The sequence below is a fragment of the Ranitomeya variabilis genome, chromosome 5 (genome assembly GCF_051348905.1).
Source record: "Ranitomeya variabilis isolate aRanVar5 chromosome 5, aRanVar5.hap1, whole genome shotgun sequence".
Taxonomy (NCBI): Eukaryota; Metazoa; Chordata; class Amphibia; order Anura; family Dendrobatidae; genus Ranitomeya; species Ranitomeya variabilis.
In genome coordinates, this window is record NC_135236.1 from 131,635,212 (window position 1) to 131,655,515 (window position 20,304).

Here is a 20,304-nt window from a genome sequence, read left to right on the forward strand (position 1 = left end):
AAAATTGGTAACAGGACTAAACAGGCAGCATTGCTTTGTTCAGTGGAGTAGCAAACCCAGGAGCAGCAGACACTGTTTTAAGGGCCCAAACACACTAATAGGGCAAATGCAGTTTAATATCTGATACTTTAGGCCAAAAGCCTAAGACTGAAGCTCAGCTTTATTCAGTTGAGGGCAAACACCAGGGAGGGGCAGACACCGTTAGTAGGCCCTAACCACCAATTTTTAAAAACACAGCACTTAATGAGAGCCAGAAGGTTGAAGCTCAGCTTTATTCAGTTGAGGACAAACACCAGGGAGGGGCAGACACCGTTAGTAGGCCGTAACCAAAGTTGAAGGCCAAATGCAGTTTAATTTCTGATACTATAGGCCGAAAGCCAGAAGGTGGAAGCTCAGCTTTATTCAGTTGAGGGCAAACACCAGGGAGGGGCAGACACCGTTAGTAGGCCCTAACCACCAATTTTTAAAAACACAGCACTTAATGAGAGCCAGAAGGTTGAAGCTCAGCTTTATTCAGTTGAGGACAAACACCAGGCAGGGGCAGACACCATTAGTAGGCCCTAACCACCAATTTTTAAAAACACAGCACTTAATGAGAGCCAGAAGGTTGAAGCTCAGCTTTATTCAGTTGAGGACAAACACCAGGGAGAGGCAGACACCGTTAGTAGGCCGTAACCAAAGTTGAATGCCAAATGCAGTTTAATTTCTGATACTATAGGCCGAAAGCCAGAAGGTGGAAGCTCCGATTTAGACAGTGGAGGATAATTTGAATTAGGGACTGCAGACAGACTTAGTAGGCTGTCCCCTGTGGACCATGCATCCACCACATTAACCCATTGCGCCTTAATGGACACGTAATCTTCCGTGGCCATGCCTACAGGTCCATGCGTCTGTTGTCAGGTGCACCTTTGTACTCACAGATTGCCAGAGTGCATGGACAATGCGGTCTTTTACATGCTGGTGGAGGGTTGGGATGGCTTTTCTCGCAAAAGAAGTGTCGATTGGTTAGCTTGTAGCGTGGTACAGCGTAGTCCATCATGGCCTTATTAATAGTATATAAAATATATAACTAGGCTCTATGAACTTTTAAATAGGTTCCAGGGGTACACGGGCAGCATTGGTGTGGTCAGTGGAGGAGTATTGCAAGTAGGGGCCGCAGACAGGCTAACAAAGGCCTAAAATAACAAACAATAGGCAGGCATGACAGTTTTAAATCGGTTACATGGATACACAGGCAGGTACTCCAGGCAGCATTGTGGTCAGTGGAGGAGTATTGCAAGTAGGGGCTGCAGACAGGCTATCAAAGGCCTAAAATAACAAACAATAGGCAGGCATGGCAGTTTAAAATCGGTTACATGGATACACAGGCAGGCACTCCAGGCAGCATTGTGGTCAGTGGAGGAGTATTGCAAGTAGGGGCCGCAGACAAGCTATCAAAGGCCTAAAATAACAAACAATAGGCAGGCATGGCAGTTTTAAATCGGTTACATGGATACACAGGCAGGCAGCATTGTGGTCAGTGGAGGAGTATTGCAGGTAGGGGCCGCAGACAGGCTATCAAAGGCCTAAAATAACAAACAATAGGCAGGCATGGCAGTTTAAAATCGGTTACATGGATACACAGGCAGGCACTCCAGGCAGCATTGTGGTCAGTGGAGGAGTATTGCAAGTAGGGGCCGCAGACAGGCTATCAAAGGCCTAAAATAACAAACAATAGGCAGGCATGGCAGTTTAAAATCGGTTACATGGATACACAGGCAGGCACTCCAGGCAGCATTGTGGTCAGTGGAGGAGTATTGCAAGTAGGGGCCGCAGACAGGCTATCAAAGGCCTAAAATAACAAACAATAGGCAGGCATGGCAGTTTTAAATCAGATACATGGATACACAGGCAGGCACTCCAGGCAGCATTGTGGTCAGTGGAGGAGTATTGCAAGTAGGGGCCGCAGACAGGCTATCAAAGGCCTAAAATAACAAACAATAGGCAGGCATGGCAGTTTTAAATCGGTTACATGGATACACAGGCAGGCACTCCAAGCAGCATTGTGGTCAGTGGAGGAGTATTGCAAGTAGGGGCCGCAGACAGGCTATCAAAGGCCTAAAATAACAAACAATAAGCAGGCATGGCAGTTTTAAATCGGTTACATGGATACACAGGCAGGCAGCATTGTGGTCAGTGGAGGAGTATTGCAGGTAGGGGCCGCAGACAGGCTATCAAAGGCCTAAAATAACAAACAATAGGCTCATGGCAGTTTAAAATCGGTTACATGGATACACAGGCAGGCACTCCAAGCAGCATTGTGGTCAGTGGAGGAGTATTGCAAGTAGGGGCCGCAGACAGGCTATCAAAGGCCTAAAATAACAAACAATAGGCAGGCATGGCAGTTTAAAATCGGTTACATGGATACACAGGCAGGCACTCCAGGCAGCATTGTGGTCAGTGGAGGAGTATTGCAAGTAGGGGCCGCAGACAGGCTATCAAAGGCCTAAAATAACAAACAATAGGCAGGCATGGCAGTTTAAAATCGGTTACATGGATACACAGGCAGGCACTCCAGGCAGCATTGTGGTCAGTGGAGGAGTATTGCAAGTAGGGGCCGCAGACAGGCTATCAAAGGCCTAAAATAACAAACAATAGGCAGGCATGGCAGTTTTAAATCGGTTACATGGATACACAGGCAGGCAGCATTGTGGTCAGTGGAGGAGTATTGCAGGTAGGGGCCGCAGACAGGCTATCAAAGGCCTAAAATAACAAACAATAGGCAGGCATGGCAGTTTAAAATCGGTTACATGGATACACAGGCAGGCACTCCAGGCAGCATTGTGGTCAGTGGAGGAGTATTGCAGGTAGGGGCCGCAGACAGGCTATCAAAGGCCTAAAATAACAAACAATAGGCAGGCATGGCAGTTTTAAATCGGTTACATGGATACACAGGCAGGCAGCATTGTGGTCAGTGGAGGAGTATTGCAGGTAGGGGCCGCAGACAGGCTATCAAAGGCCTAAAATAACAAACAATAGGCAGGCATGGCAGTTTAAAATCGGTTACATGGATACACAGGCAGGCACTCCAGGCAGCATTGTGGTCAGTGGAGGAGTATTGCAGGTAGGGGCCGCAGACAGGCTATCAAAGGCCTAAAATAACAAACAATAGGCAGGCATGGCAGTTTTAAATCGGTTACATGGATACACAGGCAGGCAGCATTGTGGTCAGTGGAGGAGTATTGCAGGTAGGGGCCGCAGACAGGCTATCAAAGGCCTAAAATAACAAACAATAGGCAGGCATGGCAGTTTAAAATCGGTTACATGGATACACAGGCAGGCACTCCAGGCAGCATTGTGGTCAGTGGAGGAGTATTGCAGGTAGGGGCCGCAGACAGGCTATCAAAGGCCTAAAATAACAAACAATAGGCAGGCATGGCAGTTTTACATCGGTTACATGGATACACAGGCAGGCAGCATTGTGGTCAGTAGAGGAGTATTGCAAGAAGTGTCTGACACAGTTATTACTCCCAAAAAATAAATAGATGTTAATGTCTCGCAAAACCACTATAAATAAAAAAAAGGGTGGCATGCTTAGGTACAGGGGTGGGCTCATCTGCAGAGTTTATGACAAAGTAATTTGGCAGTAAATTAGTATTTACTGGTGTCAATATAGGACACTGACCCAGACTACTGTAACTATCATAGATGTCAACAAATTGGTATTGATTGTCAGTGCCAGGCATTGAATGATGTCAGCGCATAGACTAAACATTGGTGGAGCTGTGCGAGATAATTTGGCACGTGGTAGAGCACAGTTTCAGAGCTGGGGGGGGACTCTCTTGTGGCCGGCGGTACCGCCCCAGGGCCCCTCATGTTACAACGGTGTGTCTGACGTTGGGTGCGCACCACCACCGCCAGAGACACTACATTGTACTATGAGGGACCCAGTGGCAGTGCCGTCGACCAAAAGCGAGCACACCCACCTCTTCTGACAAACAGCACTGTAACTAACGGGTGCTTGCGCCAAGTGTCGAGAGTGAGACAACGGCCCCGTGGGGGGAGTTTTCCCATTGGGGGATGTGTAAACATGTCGTATGCTGGTCAAACAGCTGCTGCAAATTAAGAGATTTTAACACTCAGTAAGACCAGTCCACAAGCAAGACCTTTTTATAGGAAAGCTAGGTGTCAGCCGGGAAAGGTGGGGCAAAATAATTTGAAATCCAGGAGTGGTTCATTTTAATGAAGGTGAGATCATCCACATTTTGGGTAGCCAGACGAGTCCTTTTTTCGGTTAATATTGAACCAGCAGCACTGAATACTCTTTCTGATAGCACACTAGCTGCTGGGCAAGCAAGCTCCTGCAACGCATATTCTGCCAATTCAGGCCAGGTGTCTAATTTGGATGCCCAGTAATCAAATGGGAATGACGGTTGAGGGAGAACATCAATAAGGGCTGAAAAATAGTTAGCAACCATACTGGACAAATGTTGTCTCCTGTCACTTTGAATAGATGCTGCAGTACCTGTCCTGTCTGCGGTCATTGCGAAATCACTCCACAACCTGGTCAGAAAACCCCTCTGTCCAACGCCACTTCTGATCTGTGCACCTCTAACACCTCTGCCCTGTAGCCCCCTGCAGCTCGTGTGAGAACCATCACCGGCGCTGTGTGCTGGGAATGCCTGAATCAAACGGTCTACAAGAGTAGCTTGTTTGGTTGCTAATATTTGTTCGAGGTTCTCATGTGGCATAATATTTTGCAATTTGCCTTTATAGCGAGGGTCAAGGATGCAGGCCAACCAGTAATCGTCATCGCTCATCATTTTAATAATGCGTGGGTCGTTTTTGAGGATACGTAAGGCATAATCCGCCATGTGGGCCAAAGTTCCAGTTGGCAAATCTGCGGTTGTGCTGGTTTGAGGGGCAGTTACAGGCAAATCTACGTCACTTGTCTCCCTTACAAAAACAGAACCCGGCCTTGCAACGCCACTAATTTCTGTTGGCCCAGGAGAAGCTTCCTCATTAAAAAAGTACTCATCCCCATCATCCTCCTCGTCCTCCTCCTCCTCTTCGCCCGCTACCGCGTCCTCTACACGGCCCTGACCAGACAATGGCTGACTGTCATCAAGGCTTTCCTCTTCCTCGGCTGCAGACGCCTGCTCCTTTATGTGCGTCAAACTTTGCATAAGCAGACGCATTAGGGGGATGCTCATGCTTATTATTGCATTGTCTGCACTAACCAGCCGTGTGCATTCCTCAAAACACTGAAGGACTTGACACAGGTCTTGTAGCTTCGACCACTGCACACCTGACAACTCCATGTCTGCCATCCAACTGCCTGCCCGTGTATCCTCCCACAAATACATAACAGCACGCCTCTGTTCGCACACTCTCTGAAGCATGTGCAGTGTGGAGTTCCACCTTGTTGCAACGTCGATGATTAGGCGATGCTGAGGAAGGTTCAAAGAACGCTGATAGTTCTGCATACGGCTGGAGTGTACAGGCGAACGGCGGATATGCGAGCAAAGTCTGCGCACTTTGAGGAGCAGGTCAGGTAACCCCGGATAACTTTTCAGGAAGCACTGCACCACCAGGTTTAAGGTGTGAGCCAGGCAAGGAATGTGTTTCAGTTGGGAAAGGGCTATGGCAGCCATGAAATTCCTTCCGTTATCACTCACTACCTTGCCTGCCTCAAGATGTACAGTGCCCAGCCATGACTGAGTTTCTTTCTGCAAGAACTCGGACAGAACTTCCGCGGTGTGTCTGTTGTCGCCCAAACACTTCATTGCCAATACAGCCTGCTGACGCTTGCCACTAGCTGTCCCATAATGGCACACCTGGTGTGCAACAGTGGCAGCTGCGGATGGAGTGGATGTGCGACTGCGGTCTGTGGACGAGCTCTCGCTTCTGCAGGAGGAGGAGGAAGAGGAGAAGGGGGGGCGAACGCCTACAGCCAACTCTTTGCTTGACCGTGGGCTAGGCAGAACTGTCCCAATATTGCTGTCCCCTGTGGAGCCTGCATCCACCACATTCACCCAGTGTGCCGTGATGGACACGTAGCGTCCCTGGCCATGCCTACTGGTCCATGCATCTGTTGTCAGGTGCACCTTTGTAGTCACAGACTGCCTGAGTGCATGGACGATGCGGTCTTTAACATGCTGTTGGAGGGCTGGGATGGCTTTTCTAGAAAAGAAGTGCCGACTGGGTAGCTCGTAGCGTGGTACAGCGTAGTCCATCAGCGCTTTGAAAGCTTCGCTTTCAACTAACCGGTAGGGCATCATCTCTAATGAGATTAGTCTAGCAATGTGGGCGTTCAAACCCTGTGTACGCGGATGCGAGGATGAGTACTTCCTTTTCCTAACAAGAGTCTCATGTAGGGTGAGCTGGACTGGAGAGCTGGAGATCGTGGAACTAGCAGTGGTGCCGGTGGACATGGGTGAGTGAGAGAGGGTTGGAGATGGTATTCTTGCCAGTGCCCTACATGCAGTGTTTCCTACTACTAACCTGGTGATTCCCTGACTGCTTTGGCCTGGCGACGAAAGCTGCACAGATACTGCAGGTGGTGTGGGAAATGGTCGGCTTACAGGGAGGGAAGGGATGTAGCGTTGCTGACTAGCTTCATTGGCCGAGGGTGCTGCAACCTTTAGGGACGTTTGGTAGTTAGTCCAGGCTTGCAAATGCATGGTGGATAAATGTCTATGCATGCAACTTGTATTTAGACTTTTAGGATTCTGACCTCTGCTTAAGGTAGTTGAACATTTTTGACAGATGACTTTGCGCTGATCATTTGGATGTTGTTTAAAAAAATGCCAGACTGCACTCTTTCTACTATCGGATACCTTTTCAGGCATTGCAGACTGAGCTTCTTTAACCGGATGGCCACGCTGTCCTCCAACTGGTTTAGGTTTTGCCACGCGTTTTTGGCCAGATACGGGCCCGGTAGATGGAACCTGTTGTGATGTTGATGCCTGCTGCGGCTCCTCCTCCTCCGCTTCAGAACTACTGCCGCCTGCACCCTGTTCCCCCAATGGCTGCCAATCGGAGTCCACAACTGGGTCATCTATGACCTCCTCTTCTATGTTGTGTGCAACTTCGTCTGTGTCACCGTGTAAGCCGGTGGTATTGCATTCGTGACGGAGCACCATAGTCTCCGCTGGTTTTGATTCTGCCTCAGTACACTGCGAGGGCAATGTTCTGGTCTGAGTCAAAGGAACAGCATAGTAATCTGGCTGTGGCTGTGCATCTGTGCACTCCATGTCCGATTCAACTTCGAATGGGCATAGCCTGTTAACTGTTTCACTGTGTAACCCAGGAACGGTATGTGTAAAGAGCTCCATGGAGTAACCTGTTGTGTCGACTGACGCATCCTTCACTGTTGTTTTTAGTGAAGGACACAAGGAAGCGACTTGTTCCTGACCGGGAGCATCCACTGACGATGCACTGCTCTGACATTTGGCACTTTCCGAGGAGGAGGCGAAAGAGTTAGAGGCAGAGGCAGCAATGAAAGCCAATACTTGTTCCTCCTGCTCCGGCTTCAAAAGTGGTTTTCCTACTCCCAGAAAAGAGAGCGTTCGAGGCCTTGTGTAGCCAGACAACGAACCTGGCTCAACAACTCGAGACTTAGGTGCTGTACTGCTTTTACCACGACCACCTGATGCTCCACCACCACTACCATCATTACCAGCTGACAATGACCGCCCACGGCCACGACCTCTTCCACTAGACTTCCTCATTGTTTGCAAAACGTAACCAAAGTAACGCTATTTGTTACTGTAAAACAACTTATCAGGTGAACTCAAACTTCTGTAGGATTTATATATACCTTTATAGGTGCCTGACACTGAAAGGAAAATCAGGCCCAATGTTACACACTAGGTTTTCTGTGCCCCAACAATTTGAGACAGATGGCACACACAGGACCAGCACTCAAGCAGAAATGCCAATCTTAATCTCCCACTATTTTTTTTTTTTTTTTCTGGGAGAATTTACCCTAAAAAAAAAAAATGGCCAAGTATTACACAGTGTTTTCGGTGCCACACAATGAGAGACAGATGCCACACACAGCAATGGCACGGAGGCAGACTTGCCAATATTTATCTCCCACTAATTTTTTTTTTGGAAAAGGGAGAATTTAGCAAAAAAAAAAAAACGGCCAAGTATTACACAGTGTTTTCGGTGCTACACAATGACAGACAGATGCCACACACAGCAAAGGAGGCAGACTTGCCAATATTTATCTCCCACTAATTTTTTTTTTGGAAAAGGGAGAATTTAGAAAAAAAAAAAAATGGCCAAGTATTACACAGTGTTTTCGGTGGCACACAATGAGAGACAGATACCACACACAGCAATGGCACGGAGGCAGACCTGCCAATATTTATCTCCCACTAATTTTTTTTTTGGAAAAGGGAGAATGTACCCCCCCCCCAAAAAAAAATGGCCAAGTATTACACAGTGTTTTCGGTGCCACACAATGACAGACAGATGCCACACACAGCAATGGCACGGAGGCAGACTTGCCAATATTCATCTCCCACTAATTTTTTTTTTGGAAAAGGGAGAATTTAGAAAAAAAAAAAAAAGGGCCAAGTATTACACAGTGTTTTCGGTGGCACACAATGAGAGACAGATACCACACACAGCAATGGCACGGAGGCAGACTTGCCAATATTTATCTCCCACTAATTTTTTTTTGGGAAAAGGGAGAATGTACCCCCCCCAAAAAAAAAAATGGCCAAGTATTACACAGTGTTTTCGGTGCCACACAATGAGAGACAGATGCCACACACAGCAATGGCACGGAGGCAGACTTGCCAATATTTATCTCCCACTAATTTTTTTTTGGGAAAAGGGAGAATGTACCCCCCCCAAAAAAAAAAATGGCCAAGTATTACACAGTGTTTTCGGTGCCACACAATGACAGACAGATGCCACACACAGCAATGGCACGGAGGCAGACTTGCCAATATTTATCTCCCACTCATTTTTTTTTTGGAAAAGGGAGAATTTAGCAAAAAAAAAAAAAAAAGGGCCAAGTATTACACAGTGTTTTCGGTGGCACACAATGAGAGACAGATACCACACGCAGCAATGGCACGGAGGCAGACTTGCCAATATTTATCTCCCACTAATTTTTTTTTTGGAAAAGGGAGAATGTTCCCCCCCAAAAAAAAAAAATGGCCAAGTATTACACTGTTTTCGGTGCCACACAATGACAGACAGATGCCACACACAGCAATGGCACGGAGGCAGACTTGCCAATATTTATCTCCCACTAATTTTTTTGGGGGGAAAAGGGAGAATTTAGCAAAAAAAAAAAAAAATGGCTAAGTATTACACAGTGTTTTCGGTGACACACAATGAGAGACAGATACCACACACAGCAATGGCACGGAGGCAGACTTGCCAATATTTATCTCCCACTAATTTTTTTTTTGGAAAAGGGAGAATGTACCCCCCCCCCCAAAAAATGGCCAAGTATTACACAGTGTTTTCGGTGCCACACAATGAGAGACAGATGCCACACACAGCAATGGCACGGAGGCAGACTTGCCAATATTTATCTCCCACTAATTTTTTTTTGGAAAAGGGAGAATGTACCCCCCCAAAAAAAAAAAATGGCCAAGTATTACACAGTGTTTTCGGTGCCACACAATGACAGACAGATGCCACACACAGCAATGGCACGGAGGCAGACTTGCCAATATTTATCTCCCACTAATTTTTTTTGGGGAAAAGGGAGAATGTACCCAAAAAAAAAAAAAAAATGGCCAAGTATTACACAGTGTTTTCGGTGCCACACAATGAGAGACAGATGCCACACACAGCAATGGCACGGAGGCAGACTTGCCAATATTTATCTCCCTGCAGTTATCTCAGAAAAGTATGGCAGGCAGCTATAAAAAGGACTGCTGCACACAAAAGTGTGGACAAACACACAAGATAGCTGTGCAGAAAGGAAGGAAAAACAGGATTTGTGCTTTGAAAAAAGCAGTTGGTTTGCACAGCGTCGTACACACACAGGCACAGCAACGCAGCTATCAGGGTCAGGGAGGCTTCTAGTGCAGCCCAATGAGCTACAGCGCTGAGGAAAAAAAAAAGTAGCTTCCACTGTCCCTGCAATCAAAAGGTGGTGTTGGACAGTGGAAATCGCTACAGCACAAGCGGTTTGTAGCTTTATGTACCCTGCCTATCACTATTCCTGCTTCCGAAGAAGCTGCAGCAACCTCTCCCTACGCTCAGATCAGCAGCAGTAAGATGGCGGTCGGCGGGAACGCCCCTTTATAGCCCCTGTGACGCCGCAGAAAGCAAGCCAATCACTGCAATGCCCTTCTCTAAGATGGTGGGGACTGAGAACTATGTCATCACGCTGCCCACACTCTGCGTCCACCTTCATTGGCTGAGAAATGGCGCTTTTAGCGTCATTGAAACGCGACTTTGGCGCGAAAGTCGCGTACCGCATGGCAGACCCCACACAGGGATCGGCTCGGTTTCATGAGACGCCGACTTTGCCAAAAGTCGGCGACTTATGAAAATGAACGATCCGTTTCGCTCAACCCTACTCACTAACTAAAATGGATGCCAAATCTCCCAGTCATTCCTCAGTTTCAAACCATCCCCATCAGGGCCGGCCTAACTGACTAACTATCCCCTGTATTAACGGGACATGTAGGCACAGTGGTATTTACAGTAACACATTGATGCCATCCAATGGCCAAACAATAAATAACATATTATTATGACAGCATAATAAAACAGTAACAGAGGGGCGTGGGAGTCATCGACCACCCCCTGACATGAAGATGCTTCACATCGCTGTCACTGAGGTCCATTGCACTCTCACTTCTCATGAACCAATGTTTGTACAGCCCAAATTTCATTACGGTCGACCATCTTAGAAGTCAAAGCAATTTTTGCAGGTAAAGTAGTGAGTGAATCATTCATTATTACATTGACAAATGATGGATTAGAATAGCTGTATTGAATATTTTCTTTATAACATATGAGTCATTTTCAAAAGTTTTAGTAATCATGTGTGCTTTCCGTACTATGTAATAGAATAAATCATTTGCAACCTAAAAGGCTTTACTTTGGGTAAAGCTTTGTGCATCCACAAAACCTAAAATTCAATAGGGTTGTAGTACTGGCAGCGGCCGGAGTAGTGTCCACAGATGGGGTCCCACAGATGGCGATCCAGCTTCTGGCGGCAATGGGCGGTCTACAGTTTTACCTGTTGAGCCCCTAGTCCATGAGCCTGTGCAGCCAAAGCAATAAGAGCTGCACCAATCCCAGAATCAAGCGTGAGCTCAGGCATGCTGTCTGGCATATGGTACGGCGGCCTAATGTCCTGCAATCGGCCCACACTTCTTTGCACGTGTGCAGCCTTAACTGCTTCTGGGCGCACAGTGCTCTATACACGCACTGTCCCGCTGACGTTATCCGGAGGTGATGGCTGCTGTATGCCGCAGTGCCAGGTCTTCGGGTGCGGAGCGCGCTTCTCATCCTGCTGCGCATTCCCTGATGGCGGGAAACTAACTGTTGCTTCTCGCGATTTTTCCTCTGTTTTTGGCTTAAACACGCCCCCTCTTCCCGGGTCTTGTGACCTGTCCAGTCCCCTATTCCTTCCCCCAGGCAACATGGGACGCAGCCTCGACAGTTCCGGACCCAGCTCAATACAGGTACCCGCAGCCTTGTCTTCCTCCATACACACACTTAAACTTTTCTTTCTTCTGTTACTATCATCATAGCGCCAATAATTCAACATTCGCTTTGCATACATTTACAGACATTACAGGCACTGTCACCATTGGGACTCACAATCTAAATTTACTAATTGAATGTCTTCGTAGTGTGGGTAGAAAAATAATTACTGGGAGTAAACCCTCGCAAACACGGGTAGAACATACAAACTCTTTGCAGATGCTGTCCTTGGTGGGGTTGGAACACATGACTACAAGGCTGCAAGGCTGCTATTGTTTTTGCATTGACAAATGTACATTTCTGTGGTTGGAAGGCCATCACTGTGATGCAAACTGTGCGCCTCACTGCTGTCTTTGGAAAAAACACTGTCAGGATTGTCTTCCAGAATGTTTTGATACTGCAGCATGGGCACGTCCCTTTCCGGGGGGGGAGCAACTGGCAAAAATTACTTTCGTATTATGGATAGAACACACTGGCAACTCAGTAGTCAGCGCTATTTCAAATCATAGCGATACGGGTAACAATAACAATCATGTTGCAGATAAGTGCTGCAAGGAGGTGCTTATTTGCCGGTCTCTTTCATGAGGTCCAACTCCACAGTGAGTTGTTGGCGGGATAACACTCAAGCTTTCTTCCTCCATCCCCTCCTGAGAACCACAGACAACATAGAGGGAATCATTATCGTCGTCAATTCATCTCCTAACTGTTGCATGTCCATCACTTCTCCCTTCCTGTTTTTTTCATGGTCCTTCTCCATTTGTTCCTCCCATAGCAAACATCTGTGAGATGACAGACCTGAACTTATACACACGTGGTCAAAATTGTTGGTACCCCTCGTTTAATGACAGAAAAACCCACAAAGGTCACAGAAATAACTTGAACCTGACAAAAGTAATAATAAATAAAAAAATCTATGAAAATGAACAAATGACATTGCTTTTCAACCATGCTTCCACAAAATTAAAAAAAAATAAAACTCATAACATAGACCTGGACAGAAATGATAGTACCCTTAACTTAATATTTTGTTGCATAACCTTTTGAGGCAATCACTGCAATCAAACGATTCCTGTAACTGTCAATGAGACTTCTGCACCTCTCGACAGGTATTTTGGCCCACTCCTCAAGAGCAAGCTTCTCCAGTTGTCTCGTGTTTGAAGGTTGATTTTTCCAGGCGGCACGTTTCAGCTCTTTCCAAAGATGCTCAATAGGATTTAGGCCAGGGCTCATAGAAGGCCACTTCAGAATACTCCAATATTTTCCTGTTAGCCATACTTGGGTGTTTTTAGCTGTGTGTTTTGGGTCATTATCCTGTTGCAAGACCCATGACCTGCGAATGAGACGAAGCTTTCTGACACTGGGTATCACATTTCTCTCTAGAATCCTTTGAAAGTCTTGAGATTTCTTTGTACCCTGCACAGATTCTAGACACCCTGTGCCAAATGCAGCAAAGCAGCCCCAGAACATGACAGAGCCTCCTCCATGTTTTACAGTAAGGACAGTATTCTTTTCTTGATATGCTTCATTTTTCCATCTGTGAACATAGATCTGATGTGCCTTGCCAAAAAGATCAATTTTTGTCTCATCTGTCCATAGGACATTCTGCCAGAAGCTTTGCGGCTTGTCAACATGTAGCTTGGCAAATTCAAGTTTGGCTTTTTTATGATTTTTTCAACAATGGTGTGATGGTGCAATCTGACACTGATGTTCCTTGAGCTTGAAGTTCACCTTTAATCTGTTTAGAAGTTTTTCTGGGCTCTTTTGCTACAATTCATATTATCTGTCTCTTTGATTTGTCATCAATTTTCCTCCTGCGGCCACGTCCAGGGAGGTTGGCTACAGTCCCATGGATCTTAAATTTCTGAATAATATGTGCAACTGTATTCACAGAAACATCAAACTGCTTGGAGATGGTCTTATAACTTTTACCTTTAACATGCTTGTCTATAATTTTCTTTCCACTCTCCTGAGACAACTCTTTCCTTCATTTCCTCTGGTCCATGTTGAGTGTGATACACACCATGTCACCAAACAGCACAGTGAGTATCTGTAGCCCTATTTACAGGCCACTCACTGATTCCAAGAACACCTGTTATGCTAGTTAGTGGACACACCTTTATTTAACATGTCCCTTTTTTGTCACAATATTTTCAGGGGCACCATCATTTCTGTCCAGGTCTATTTCATGAGTTTTATTTATTTATTTTTTTTATTCTGTGGAATCATGGTTGAAATGCAATGTCTGACTTTAATTTGTTCATTTTCATGGATCTTTTATTTATTATTACTTTTGTCAGATTCAAGTTATTTCTGTGACCATTGTGGTTTTTTCTGTCATTAATCGAGGGGTACCAACAATTTTGACCATATGTGTAGATATTGTTAACCCTAAAGGTATACTCCTCTGCTTCCTCCTCTTCTCCCGGGACCAACACCACCACCTCCTCACTCAGACTACTTAAAGTGTGCTCCATCATGTAAATGACAGTAATAGTGATGCTGATGGCGACATTGTCACCACTAACCATCTTAGTAGCCATTAACAAAAAGTGCAGAAGGGTGCACAGGTCCTTCATCTGCATCTACTACGCAAGTGAGAATTGCACAACATCTGCACTGAGTTGTGCCAGGCTATGAAAAATGTTATTCTGCACCAGGTCTCAGCACTGCTGCCAAGGTCGCTGCAACATGTGCAGAATTGAATTCCACGCTGTGGTCGCATCGCATATCAACCGGTTGACCGGTAGTCTGAAGGATCTCTATACCTACTGAAGTGGAATGGTGGAAGTGAGCACACAAAGACAGTAGCATCTACAGCAGCACATCCAGGCTGGGATAGTGGTGGAGGAATTGCTGTACCATTAGGTTGAGGATGCGAGCCATGCAAGGCACATGTATAAGGTTGGCCCAGCGTAGGGCTGTCACCAGATTTGCACCGTTTTCACACATGGCCATCCTTGGCTCCAGGTTGAGTGTAGAAAGCCATTGCTCTAACTCGGCATGGATAGCTGCCCACAACTGTTGATCTGTATGACTGCGATCTCCAAGGCATATTAATGTAAACACTGCGTGATTGCGGTGAGCCCTGGCTGCACAGTACAGAGGTGGGGGGATTCTCTCTGCAGTGTTTGAACGTGTGTTTCATTAAGGTGGGGGTTGAGGGCGCAGGTGGAGGCCCTTGCGGAGGTGGAGGAGGCAGAAGCACTGAAGGAAATGTTACATGCAGAGGTTTGTTCTGCAAACCCTGGGGATTCCAAGACTTGGTGTCTAGTGACACCTTGCTGTCTACTGCTTTAATTCTCAATCCTTTGGTGTGTCCTCCAACTCAAGCTGTTTAATAGTTTAGTTCTCCAACCCTTGTCTATTAGTATAGTTCTCCATGTTTTGGTGTGTATTTCTTTCCTTCTGCAATCAAAGCTGTTTAGTAGTTTAGCTCTCTAACCCCTGTTGTCTATCAGTTTAGTTATCCATATTTTGCAGTGTACTGGTTTCATTCTACAACCCTAGCTGTTTAGTAGTTTAGTTCTCCAACCCCTGTTGTCTAGTAGTGTAGTTACACATCTTATGGTATGTAGTGGTTTATTTTTCTATCCCCAAATACCCTGCAAGCCTTGGGAATTGCAAGACTTGTGTAGAAGCCCCTTCCCCGACTGCCCCCACAGCCACCACTTAGTGCCCAGTAATCGAGATGTAACTCCCCTGTCCATGCTTGCTTGTCCAGGTGTCAATGTTGAAATGCACCTTTGCAGACATAGAGTTTTTCAGGGAATGGGTGATGTTGTCTGCGACTTGCTGCTATATCACAGGCACATCTTTCTTAGAGGAGCAATGGTGACTGGGAAACTGGTATTGGGGGACTGTGACGGACATCAGCTTTCGGAAACCATCTGTATCCATAAGGCCAAAAGGCTGCATTTCACTGGCCAGCAGATTGGAATGGCCATGCAATAATCACGAGATCACAGGCCATGAGTCATACAGAAACAAGCGCTTCCAATACAAAAATGAACAGCGCTCCACCCAGGTGTAGAAATCTTCAAGCGACGCTTTATTAAGCAATAGTGTAAACAGCAACGTTTCGACCAAAAGCTGGTCTTTATCAAGCTTTGTGAACAGAAACAAGCGCTGTGATCTTGTAGTGAATAGCTCTCAGCTGGCCTCTATCGTCCAGACAATGACACAATTGGGCGATGATCTTATGAGGTGGCCGCAGGCTGTTCACAAAAATTTGTTCTCTGAAAGTAATAGTGTATGGTTTATCTATGTAGCTTCGGATTAGAACACATGGAATATATGTAAATCCCACCGTATGCTCACTAACTCCACGATAACCATACACTCCTCACTGCCAACAACAATCCTGTTTTTAACCAAATAAATACAGTCCGATTGGATGCCATTCCTCTTTTGAGGTTCACACCATCAGTGTGTTCCATCTCCTCTCCCTCTGAGTAGCAGTCATATACTGTCCCCCAGGATCACCCACCCACTTCCTTGACCACTTTTAAGAGTTGCCGCCACATTTCATGTCCTCAGAATTGCCAAGTTACAACCCTTATCCTGAGAGACTTCAATAACCCCACCTCCCCAACGGCATACCAGTTTCTATCTCTAGCAACTTCTCGTGACCTTTCACTACTTTCAACCTCTGAGACACACAAAGACGGTAACACCCCTGATCTGGTCTTTGTCCGGCTCAGTTCAATCTCCTACCTAGATAAATCACCTCTTACCCTTTGTCCCCCATGAAATTAGGAGTATAATCACAACTTAGACATTTTTAGACGCTCCCTAAAAACAAATCTGTTTAGGGCAACCTATCACGTTTCCTAATCAAGATCTCTTAGGGTATGTGTCCACATGCAGGAAACGCTGCATGTTTGACGCTGTGCAGAGCCGCAGCGTCAAACACGCAGCGTCCAGATGTTACAGCATAGAGGAGGGGATTTTATCAAATCCCGTCTCCACTATGCGTGGTAACACGCACCCGGCGGCCCTGCGATTCCGGACATGCTGCGCATCTTTTTAGATCGCAGCATGTCCGTATACCTTGCGGCGACGCTGCGCCGCCGCAAGGTATATCACAGGGCCCTATGTGTGGGGTGCAATGATGCCGGATGTGTGCAATGAACGCATCCGGCATCATCGCGTCACATAAGGGGGCGGGGCTTAGGGCGGAGTGGGTTTGCCGCTCCGTCCAAACCGCCGGCCATCCTGAAGGTGGAAACATACCCTTATATATATATATACATATATATATATATATATACACTCACTGGCCACTTTATTAGGTACACCATGCTAGTAACGGGTTGGACCCCCTTTTGCCTTCAGAACTGCCTCAATTCTTCGTGGCATAGATTCAACAAGGTGCTGGAAGCATTCCTCAGAGATTTTGGTCCATATTGACATGATGGCATCACACAGTTGCCGCAGATTTGTCGGCTGCACATCCCTGATGCGAATCTCCCGTTCCACCACATCCCAAAGATTTCATGTTGTTTACGCCAAATTCTGACCCTACCATCCGAATGTCGCAGCAGATATCGAGACTCATCAGACCAAGCAACGTTTTTCCAATCTTCTACTGTCCAATTTCGATGAGCTTGTGCAAATTGTAGCCTCAGTTTCCTGTTCTTAGCTGAAAGGAGTGGTACCCGGTGTGGTCTTCTGCTGCTGTAGCCCATCTGCCTCAAAGTTCGACGCACTGTGCGTTCAGAGATGCTCTTAGGCCTACCTTGGTTGTAACGGGTGGCGATTTGAGTCACTGTTGCCTTTCTATCAGCTCGAACCAGTCTGCCCATTCTCCTCTGACCTCTGGCATCAACAAGGCATTTCCACCCACAGAACTGCTGCTCACTGGATTTTTTTTCTTTTTCGGACCATTCTCTGTAAACCCTAGAGATGGTTGTGCGTGAAAATCCCAGTAGATCAGCAGTTTCTGAAATACTCAGACCAGCCCTTCTGGCACCAACAACCATGCCACGTTCAAAGGCACTCAAATCACCTTTCTTCCCCATACTGATGCTCGGTTTGAACTGCAGGAGATTGTCTTGACCATGTCTACATGCCTAAATGCACTGTGTTGCCGCCATGTGATTGGCTGATTAGAAATTAAGTGTTAACAAGAAGTTGGACAGGTGTACCTAATAAAGTGGCCGGTGAGTGTATATAGCCTATTCTCTACTTCTCTGAACATAATTCGCCACCACACACACCCGTACCCAAAAGCCTCATGCAGCATTTATCTAACCCCATTTCCTCAAGGTGGTTGGACCATCATTGTAAATAAGGGCCTGCAATTCGTATCACCCCCACTTCATTATATATTATAATCTTTGAAGTGCAGGGTTTTCATTATTTTTGCTTATATTGTTTGATTATCTTAAACTTGTTAACGTTTGACTGTTTTATATGAACTGCTGACTTGTAAAGTTATGTGGAATATGTTTGCGATATATAAATAAAGGTTATTATTATTTGTCGATTGAAGATGGTGAAGTTCAAGCTCTTAGCTTTGCCTTGTTTAGGAGGAAATAATCTTTTACGTGAGAACAACTGCACAGCCGAGGGCTCGCTGCTGTGCTGACACAGGGGGGAGTAGGGTGAACACGACAAGCTACTGGACTGTGAGAGAGGTGCAGGCGGAAATGTTACAGTGGATTGAGAAAGATGGGGTGTGCTTGGTATGTAAGATCAGTCAAAAACAGCAGGCATGTCCACTTCCGTATCAGCTGACAGGCTCTCAGTCACCCCAACTGTAGTGGGTAAACAAGTGGAGTTTCTGCGACCGGAGACCTGTGTGACAATACTTGCCACGATGAGGGAGAAGGAACAATCAGAAGATTCGGTTGATGGATTGGACGTTGGTTGGCAAAGCCCGCTAGTCTGCATTTTGACACAGTAACATTTCCAGATTAACACATGTTGATCGCACATGTGCCAGTTCATGCATTTAGTACTCAAATTATTTAATTTTTTAAAACTCTACTATGTTGTTTTCTATAAAAAATTGACAGATAACGTGATTTTTTAGATTTTTGCCAATCTCAAAAAAAGGCCCAAGCTAGGGAACTGCAGAACTATGAACGCTGCTGTCCATTGCTATACATAGGGCCCAGGATGCATTGATTGTCGTCGTTGCATAACTCTCTGCCTACATAACCTCCTTGTCATCCTCCTCCTCCTCTGCTGAGCTACTCAGCTGCATGCCTCTGGGTTGACACCGAGTGTGATCTACTACCTCATTTTTCATCCTCCTTGTAACAACTCTGCTGGCATCACGACATGGCCTCTCATCTCTCACACTATTTTACCCACTGCTCCAGGTTATGATGTGGTTTCTGTTTCTTGCCAGCTCCACATTCTGTGCCTCTGCTCTCTGCATGCTTCCTGGCTGTGTGCATACGGGGGCGGCGCCTGAACTCTCTGGTTCTTATAGGAATCAGGTGCACCTGTCTAATCTGTTCCTGACCAATTACCAAGAGGCCTCCAGTATTTAGTGCAGCTCCACCCAGTGGACTGGACCTGTGCAATGTGTTAACTCAGTTTGTGTTTTTCCTCTGAGTTGCCAGGCCTTGCTCTGGGTTACTCCCTCTCTAGAGGCTTTTCTCCTTGCCTTGCCTTGATCTTGTTTGTCTGCCCTCCAGGAGGCTGTATATCCTGGTCCCTGTGTCTTTGTTCTTCTACCTTGTCTTGTTCCATTACCTTGTCTGTACTTAATCCTATCTCTGTCTCCTTGTCTGTGTCTTCCTTCCCTTGCTGTGCCTTTCCTTGTGTTCTCAGTCTGCTTATGCTCTGCACTCTTGCGGCTCTGCCTGCTCTGAACCCTTGTGACTTTGCCTGGGCTTCGCTCTCTTGCAGCTTTGCCTCTGCTCCACACTCCTGCGGTTCTGCTCCGTTCTACTCTGCTCTGCTGCTGCAGAGACCTCTTGCTCCAGCTTCTCTCCGCATTCCTTGCGGTTCTGCTCTGCTTAGCTTCTGTTGCTGCTCCATCTCCTGCTGCTCTACCGCTCCTATCCGCAGTCTTGCAGTTCTCTCCAGTGTGAACAGGTCCCAACCTGTTCCTTCACACTCCATTCCTTCCTGCTTGGTTCCGTACCTGCATCTTCTGTGTGAACAGGTCCCTACCTGTTCCTTCATACTCCTTTCCTTCCTGTTTGTTTTCTTACCTGCACCTCCTGTGTGAACAGGTCCCTACCTGTTCCTTCATACTACATATCTGTACCTGCACCTCCTGTGTGAACAGGTCCCTTGTTCTTTCATACACCACACCAACCAGCCCTGTGTCACTGCCGTTCCTGCCAGCCCTGTGTCTCTACCGTGCCTGCCAGCCCTGTGTCTCTGCCATTCCTGCCAGCCCTCTGTCTCTGCCGTGCCTGCCAGCCCTGTGTCTCTGCCATTCCTGCCAGCCCTGTGTCTCTGCCGTTCCTGCCAGCCCTGTGTCTCTGCCGTTCCTGCCAGTCCTGTCTCTGCCAGCCTTGTGTCTCAGCCGTGCCAGCCTACTCGTCTGAGTTTCATCCATGCTCACCTGCTAGTCCTGCCTGATGCCCACACCTGTCCTAGTGTTCCTATTCTCCAAGTGGGATCAGCAGCCACAGCCAGACACCACCTGTCATGATCTCA